General features: G+C 39.8%; 1 non-coding gene across 1 annotated transcript; it reads left to right on the top strand.

Annotated features, from left to right (window-relative positions):
- Positions 1 to 9161: 9161 nt before the first annotated feature.
- Positions 9162 to 9266, top strand: LOC129487021 (U6 spliceosomal RNA). The gene has a single exon (XR_008659161.1). It is a non-coding gene; the product is annotated as a U6 spliceosomal RNA (small nuclear RNA).
- The last annotated feature ends 329 nt before the right edge of the window (positions 9267 to 9595 follow it).

The following is a 9595-nucleotide window of genomic DNA, read 5'->3' as shown; positions in this document are numbered from 1 at the left end:
AATGTTTAGGATAGAACCTAAAATATAATTTTAAAATGTATAGTTGTAAAATAAAACTTTAAAAAGAGAAGACCCTGATCACACCCAAGGCAGGAGTATTGCTTGAGCCCAGGAGTTTGAAACCAGCCCAGGCAACATGATAAGACTCTGTTTCTGCAAAAAAAAAAAATACAAAAATTAACCAAGCATGGTGGTACATGCTAGTGGTCCCAGCTACTCAGGAGGCTGAAGTGGGAGGATTACTTGAACCCAGGGGATTGAGGCTGCAGTGAGCTATATCTTGCCACTGTCATCCAGCCTGGGCAACAAGCAAGACTTAAAAAAGAGAGAGAGGGAGAGAGAGAGAAGGAAGACAATAGAGGAAAAAGACTAATATTGAAATATTTGATTAAAAGACTAAAAGAGCAGAAAAAATTATAACAGCTGGGACACATAGAAAGCACAGTAAGATAACAGATTTAAACTCCAATATATCAGCAATTACATTAAACATAAATGGACATTAAATATCTTTTAAAAACACAAACATGGCCATATTGGGAAATAACAACAACAACAAAAAACTATACCAAATGTTGTTTGCAGGAGACATATCTAATAAGAACCAGAGGGTGCAAAAAAGAAGATCCTTGCAAATATAAATCAAAAGAAAGCTGCCTTACATATACTAACATGAAACCAAGAAGATTTCAAAATGAGAAGTATTATTACCAATAAAAAGGCAGAGCTTGTAACAAAAAAAGGTTAATTTTAGTAGGACATAACTGTGTATACCCCTAATAACATAGGCTCAAGATATATAAATCACTAACTGATCAAAATAAAAGGAGAAACAAAAATATGCATTTATAGGGTTGAGAACAGCTCCCATCTCAGTAACTGACAGAACAAAAAGAAAAATAAAAAGAGAAGATAGCAGAATAGGAATAGCTCCAGTCTGCAGCTCCCAGCATGATTGACACAGAAGACAGGTGATTTCTGCATTTCCAACTGAAGTACCTGGTTCATCTCATTGGGACTGGTTGGACAGTGGGTGCAGCCCACAGAGGGCGAGCCAAAGCAGGGTGGGGCGTCACCTCACCCAGGAAGCACAAGGGGATGGGAGATTTCCCTTTCCTAGCAAAGGGAAGCCATGACAGACTACCTGGAAAAACAGGATATTCCCGCTCAAATACTGTGCTGTTGCCAAGGTCTTAGCAACCGGCAGACAAAGTGATTCTCTCTAGTGCCTGGCTAGGCAGCCCCCATACCCATGGAGCCTTGCTCACTGCTAGCGCAGCAGTCTGAGATCAATCTGCAAGATGGCAGCCTGACTGGGGGAGGGGCCTTCACCACTACTGAGGCTTGAGTAGGTAAATAAAGCAGCCAGGAAGCTCGAACTGGGCAGAGCCCACCACAGCTCAACAAGGCCTACTGCCTCTAGACTCCACCTCTGTGGGCAAGGCATAGGTGAACAAAAGGCAGCAAACAACTTCTGCAGACTTAAACGTCCCTGTCTGACAGCTCTGAAGAGAGCAGTGGTTCTCCCAGCATGGCGTTTGAACTCTGAGAACAGACACACTGCCTCCTCAAGTGGATCCCTGACCCCCGTGTAGCCTAACTGGGAGACAACTCCCAGCAGGGGCCAACAGACACCTCATATAGGTGGCTGCCCCTCTGGGGCGAAGCTTCCAGAATAAGGATCAGGCAGCAATATTTGCTGTTCTGAAATATTTGCTATTCTGCAGAATCTGCTGGTGATACTCAGGCAAACAGGGTCTGGAGTGGAACTCCAGCAAACTCCAACAGACCAGTAGCTGAGGGACCTGACTGTTAGAAGGAAAACTAACAAACAGAAAGGAATAGCATCAACATCAACAAAAAGGTCATCTACACCAAAACCCCATCTGTAGGTCACCAACATCAAAGACCAAAGGTAGATAAAACCACAAAGACGGGGAGAAACCAGAGAAGAAAAGCTGAAAATTCTAAAACCAGAGTGCCTCTTCTCCTCCAAAGGATCGCAGCTCCTCGCCAGCAACAGAACAAAGCTGGATGGAGAATGACTTCGACGAGCTGACAGAAGTAGACTTCAGAAGGTTGGTAATGACAAACTTCTCTGAGCTAAATGAGGATGTTCAAACCCATCGTGGGGAAGCTAAAAACCTTGAAAAAAGATTAGATGAATGGCTAACTAGAATAAACAGCGTAGAGAAGACCTTAAATGACCTGATGGAGCTGAAAAACACAGCACGAGAACTTCATGATGCATGCACAAGATTCAATAGCCAATTCAATCAAGTAGAAGAAAGGGTATCAGTTTTGAAGATAAAATTAATGAAATACAACAAGAAAACAAGGCAAGAGAAAAAAGAATAAAAAGAAATGAACAAAGCCTCCAAGAAATATGGGACTATGTGAAAGGGGGAAAAAAAAGACCAAACCTACATTTGATTGGTGTACCTGAAAGTGACGGGAGAATGGAACCAAGTTTGAAAACACTCTTCAGGATACTGTCCAGGAGAACTTCCCCAGCATTGCAAGGCAGGCTAACATTCAAATTCAGGAAATACAGAGAACAGCACAAAGATATTCCTCGAGAAGAGCAGCCCCAAGACACATAATCATCAGATTCACCAAGGTTGAAATGAAGAAAAAACTGTTAAGGGCAGCCAGAGAGAAAGGTCGAGTTATCCACAAAGGGAAGCCCATTAGACTAACAGCAGATTTCTCAGAAGAAACCCCATAAGCCAGAAGGCAGTGAGGGCCAATATTCAACATTCTTAAAGAAAAGAATTTTTGCCAGGTGCGGTGGCTTATGCCTGTAATCCCAGCAATTTGGGAGGCCGATACGGGCGGATCATGAGGTCAGGAGATCGAGACAATCCTGGCTAACACAGTGCAACCCCATCTCTACTAAAAATACAAAAAAAAATTAGCCAGGCGTATTGGTGGGCACCTGTAGTCTGAGCTACTCGGGAGGCTGAGGCAGGAGAATGGCGTGAACCCAGGAGGTGGAGCTTTCAGTGACTCAAGATGGCACCACTGCACTCCAGCCTGGGTGACAGAGCGAGACACCATCTCAAAAAAAGAAAAGAATTTTCAACCAAGAATTTCATATCCAGCCAAACTAAGCTTCATAAGTGGAGGAAAAATAAAATCCTTTAAGGACAAGCAAATGCTGAGAGATTTTGTCACCACCAGGCCTGCCTTACAAGAGCTCCTGCAGGAAGCACTAAACATGGAAAGAAACAACCAGTACCAGCCACTGTAAAAACATGGCAAATTGTAAAGACCATGATGCTATGAAGAAACTGCATCAATTAATGGGCAAAATAACCAGCGAACATCATAATGACAGGATCAAATTCACACATAACAATATTAACCTTAAATGTAAATGGGCTAAATGCTCCAATTAAAAGACACAGACTGGTAAATTGGATAAAGAGTCAAGACCCATCAGTGTGCTGTATTCAGGAGACCCATCTCACGTGCAGAGACACACATAGACTCAAAATAAAGGGATGGAGGAAGATCTACCAAGCAAATGGAAAACAAAAAAAGCAGGGGTTGCAATCCTAGTCTCTGATACAACAGACTTTAAACCAACAAAGATCATAACAGACAAACACGGCCATTACATAATGGTAAAGTGATCAAGTCAACAAGAAGAGCTAACTATCCTAAATATATATGCACCCAATACAGGAGCACCCAGATTCATAAAGGAAGTCCTTACAGACCTACAAAGAGACTTAGACTCCCACACAATAATTATGGGAGACTTTAACACCCCACTGTCAATATTAGACAGATCAAGGAGACAGAAGGTTAACAAGGATACACAGGACCTGAACTCAGCTCTGCAACAAGCAGACCTAATAGACATCTACAGAACTCTCCACTCCAAATCAACAGAATATACACTCTTCTCAGCACCACATTGCACTTAGTCTAAAATTGACCACATAATTGGAAGTAAAGCACTCCTCAGCAAATGTAAAATAATAGAAATCACAACAAACTGTCTCTCAGACCACAGTGCAATCAAATTAGAACTCAGGATTAAGAAACTCACTCAAAACTGTACAACTACATGGAAACTGAACAACTTGTTCCTGAATGACTACTGGGTAAATAACGAAATGAAGGTAGAAATAAAAGATGTTCTTTGAAACCAATGAGAACAAAGACACAACATACTAGAATCTCTGGGACACATTTAAAGCAGTGTGTAGAGGGAAATTTATAGCACTGAATGCCCACAAGAGAAAACAGGAAAGATGTAAAATCAACACCCTAATATCACAATTAAAAGAACTAGAGAAGCAAGAGCAAACAAATTCAAAAGCTAGCAGAAGGCAAGAAATAACTAAGATCAGAACAGAACTGAAAGAGATGGAGACACAAAAAACCCTTCAAAAAAATCATTGAATCTAGGATGTGGATTTTTTAAAAGATCAACGAAATTGATAGACTGTTAGCAAGACTAATGAAGAAAAGAGAGAAGAATAGCTGCAATAAATGATAAAGGGGTATCACCACCATTCTCACAGAAATACAAACTACCATCAGGGAATTCTACAAATGCCTCTATGCAAATAAACTAGAAAATCTAGAAGAAATGGATAAATTCCTGGACACATACACCCTCCCAAGACTAAACCAGGAAGAAGTTGAATCTCTGAATAGACCAATAACAGGCTCTGAAATTGAGGCAACAATTAATAGCTTACCAACCAAAAAAAGTCCAGGACCAGATGGATTCACAGCCAAATTCTACCAGAGGCACAAAGAGGAACTGGAACCATTCCTTCTGAAACTATTCTGATGAACAGAAAAAGAGGGAATCCTCCCTAACTCATTTTATGAGGTCAACATCATCCTGATACCAAAGCCTGACAGAGACACAACAAAAAAAGAGAATTTTAGATGAATATCCCTTATGAACATCGATGTGAAAATCCTCAATAAAATACTGGCAAACCAAATCCAGCAGCACATCAAAAAGCTTATCCACCATGATCAAGTCAGCTTCATCCCTGGGATGCAAGGCTGGTTCAACATACCCAAATCAATAAATGTAATCTATCACATAAATAGAACCAATGACAAAAACCAAATGATTATCTCAATAGATGCAGGAAAGGCCTTCAACAAAATTCAACAGTACTTCATGCTAGAAACTCACAATAGGCCAGGCGCGGTGGCTCACACTTGTAATCCCAGCACTTTGGGAGGCCGAGGCGGGCAGATCATGAGGTCAGGAGTTTGAAACCATCCTGGCTAAAACAGTGAAACCCCTTCTCTACTAAAAATACAAAAAAATTAGCCGGGCACGGTGGCAGGTAGCTGTAGTCCCAGCTACTTGGGAGGCTGAGGCAGGAGAATGGTGTGAACCCGGGAGGCGGAGCTTGCAGTGAGCCAAGATTGCACCACTGCACTCCAGCCTCGGTGACCGAGTGAGACACCATCTCAAAAAAAAAAAAAAAAAAAAAACTTTCAATAAACTAGATATTGATGGAATGTATCTCAAAATAATAAGAGTTATTTTTTACAAACTCACAGCCAATATCATACTGAATGGGCAAACACTGGAAGCATTCCCTTTGAAAACCAGCACAAGATTGGGATGCCCTCTCTCACCACTCCTATTCAACATAGTGCTGGAAGTTCTGGCCAAGGCAATCAGGCAGGAGAAAGAAATAAAGGGTATTCTATTAGGAAAAGAGGAAGTCAAATTGTCCCTGTTTGCAGATGACATGATTGTATGTTTAGAAAACCCCATCATCTCAGCCCAAAATCCCCCTAAGCTGATAAGCAACTTCAGCAAAGTCTCAGGATACAAAATCAATGTGCAAAAATCACAAGCATTCCTATACACCATTAACAGACAAACAGAGAACCAAATCGTGAGTGAACTCCCATTCACAATTGCTACAAAGAGAATAAAATACCTAAGAAAGCAACTACAAGGGATGTGAAGGACCTCTTCAAGGAGAACTACAAACCACTGCTCAATGAAATAAAAGAGGACACAAACAAATGGAAGAATATTCCATACTCATGGATAGGAATAATCAATATGATGAAAATGTCCATAGTGCCCAGTGTAATTTATAGATTCAGTGCCATCCCCATTAAGCTACGAATGACTTTCTTCACAGAATTGGAAAAAACTACTTCAAAGTTCAGAGGGAACCAAAATAGAGCCCGCATTGCCAAGACAATCCTAAGCAAAAACAACAAAGCTGGAGGCATTACGCTACCTTCAAACTATACTACAAGGCTACAGTAACCAAAACAGCATGGTACTGGTACCAAAACAGAGAGATAGACCAATGGAACAGAACAGAGGCCACAGAAATAACACTGCACATCTACAGCCATCTGATCTTTGACAAACCTGACAAAAACAAGAAATGGGGAAAGGATTCCATATGTTATTAATGGTGCTGGGAAAACTGGCTAGCCATAGTAGAAAGCTGAAACTGGATCCCTTCCTTACACCTTATATAAAAATTAATTCAAGATAGATTAAAGACTTAAATGTCAGACCTAAAACCATAAAAACCCTAGAAGAAAACCTAGGCAATACCATTCAGGGCATAGGCTTGGGCAAGGACTTCATGACTAAAACACCAAAAGCAATGGCAACAAAAGCCAAAATAGACAAATGGGATCTAATTAAACTAAACAGCTTCTGCACAGCAAAAGAAACTACCATCAGAGTGAACAGGCAACCTACAGAATGGGAGAAAATGTTTGCAATCTACTCATCTGACAAAGGGCTAATATCCAGAATCTACAAAGAACTCAAACAAATTTACAAGAAAAAATAAAACCCCATCAAAAAGTGGGCAAAGGATATGAACAGACATTTTTCAAAAGAAGACATTTATACAGCCAGGAGACACATGAAAAAATGCTCATTATCACTGGTCATCAGAGAAATGCAAATCAAAACCACAATGAGATACCATCTCACACCAGTTCGAATGGTGATCATTAAAAAGTCAGGAAACAACAGATGCTGGAGAGGATGTGGAGAAACAGGAACCCTTTTACACTGTTGGTGGGAGTGTAAATTTGTTCAACCATTGTGGAAGACAGTGTGGTGATTCCTCAAAGATCCAGAACTAGAAATACCATTTGACCCAGCAATCCCATTACTGGATATATACCCAAAGGATTATAAATCACGATACTATAAAGACACATGCACATGTATGTTATGCAACTTAAAACCTAGATGACAGGTTGACAGGCACAGCAAACCACCATGGCACATGTATACCTATGTAACAAACCCGCACGTTCTACACATGTATCCCAGAACTTAAAGTATAATTTTTTAAAAAATTATATATATATATTTAAAAGTTAAAAAATAAAATAGAAGACAGTATTAGCAATAGCAAAGAAAATAGCAAAAAAAAAAAAAAAAAAAACAACCCAAATGTCCATCAATGATAGACGGGATTAAGAAAATGTGGCACATATACACTGTGGAATACTATGCAGCCATATAAAAGGATGAGTTAATGTCCTTTGCAGGGACATGGATGAAGCTGGAAACCATCATTCTCAGCAAACTATACAAGGACAGAAAACCAAACGCTGCATGTTCTCACTCATTGGTGGCAACTGAACAATGAAATCACTTGGACACAGGGTGGGGAACATCACATGCTGGGGCCTGTTGGGGGCTGGGGGGCTAGGGGAGGGATAGCATTAGGAGAAATACCTAATGTAAATGAGTTTATGGGTGCAGCAAACCAACCTGGCACATGTATACATATGTATCAAACCTGCACATTGTGCATATGTACCCTAGAACCTAAGTATAATAATAAAAAAAAAGAAAAATAAAAAGTTGTATTTTTGAACAGTCCAATTAACCAATTTGACCTAACTGGTATGTATATAGAACACTAAACCAAACAGCTGCAGAACACACATTCTTTTCAAATGCACATGATACATTTACCAAAATGTGCTATGAAGCCAGAATCAGTACTCTGACCACAGTGGAACTAAGTTAGAAATCAGTAACCAAGAGATAACTAGAAAATGACCAAATGTTTATAAATTAAGGAATTGTTTTCTAAATTACCCTGAAGTCAGAGAAGAAATAACAAAGCAAATTAGAAAATATTTTGAACTGAGTATAGCTATCAGAATTTGTGCAATGTAGATAAAATAGTGCTTACAGAGAAATTTATAAAATCATACACACACTTTGGAAAAAAACCTGAAAAAATTATTTAATAATCTCCTAAAACGCTAAAAAAGTACAACAAATTAAATGTAAAAAAGTAGAAGAAAATGTTAAAGAGAAAAAAATAAAAAACATACAGTTTAAATATTGGTATTTTGAAGAGATTAATAAAACAGATAAACACCTATCAAGATTCATTAAAAGAAATGTGAGAAAACTATACTTAAAATTTTCAGAAATTAAAAAGGGACATCATTAGAGATCTTAAAATATTTAAAAGTTAAGAACTTCCAGCCTTCAGATAAGATGTAGAAGGTCTTGAGGGACCATTTTTCCCACTACATAAACCACAAAAATTACTGGCTCATCTTCCCCATCTCCCCCATATTTAAGAGATTGGAGGGCTGCAGATCAAAAATGATCCAAAATTCAATTACAGGGGAGGATAAGGTATTTCTAGCTGAGCAGGTATCAGTGGCGAAATTCTCTTCTGCTGAATTTCCACAGGGGCTGGTGGAAGACTGGACTTATCACAGTCTCTGGAACTCTGCTGTGATACAGGAAAGCCTGCAGACCTTGTGGGCTAGTATAAACGGATTGAAGTCTGTAGGAGTTTCAAATGCAAAGAACTTGTTCTTCTTACCTGCTGAGTTTTCCCCCATGAAACTTTTGGTGAGTGTGTGGAATGGTATGAAAATGGAATTGGAAAAGCAGAGAGAGAGAACTCTGTAGTCTTCTGGTGATTAGATCCCAAGGTCCTACTAGAGAGAGTAGTTTATAATATATACAGTACAGACCAAGTTAGCCCTAAATACATGTGAAAACATGGGTGAAATAAAGCTAACTAAAAGCTGTATCCCAGCCACAAATCAACTCAAATTCTTTCTGGATTATAAAGATTGACCCATTTCCCTAACTTACAGACAAAAGAACACGCCCTCCCTTTTAGAATAGTATTGTGCTCACTTTGGCAGCACATGTACTAAAATTGGAACAAGACACAGAAGATTACCAGGGCCTCTGCACAAGGATGACACAAATTCGTGAAGCATTTCATATTTTAAAAATGGAGTTCATGTCCTTTGCAGGGACACGGATGAAGCTGGAAGCCATCATTCTCAGCAAACTAACAGAGGAACAGAAAACCAAACACCACATGTTCTCGCTCATAAGTGGGAGTTGAACAATGAGAACACATGGACACAGGGATGGGAACATCACAGACCAGGGCTTATCGGAGGGGTTGGAGGCAAGGGAAGCGAGAGCATTAGGACAATACCTAATGCGTGCAGGGCTTAAAACCTAGATGACAGGTTGATAGGCACAGCAAACCACCATGGCACATGTATACCTATGTAACAAACCTGCACATTCTGCACATGTATCCCAGAA

This window comes from Symphalangus syndactylus, chromosome 7 (genome assembly GCF_028878055.3).
Source record: "Symphalangus syndactylus isolate Jambi chromosome 7, NHGRI_mSymSyn1-v2.1_pri, whole genome shotgun sequence".
In the NCBI taxonomy this organism is placed as follows: domain Eukaryota; kingdom Metazoa; phylum Chordata; class Mammalia; order Primates; family Hylobatidae; genus Symphalangus; species Symphalangus syndactylus.
Note: the sequence above shows the minus strand (reverse complement) of the source record. Positions and strands in the feature narration are given on the sequence as shown.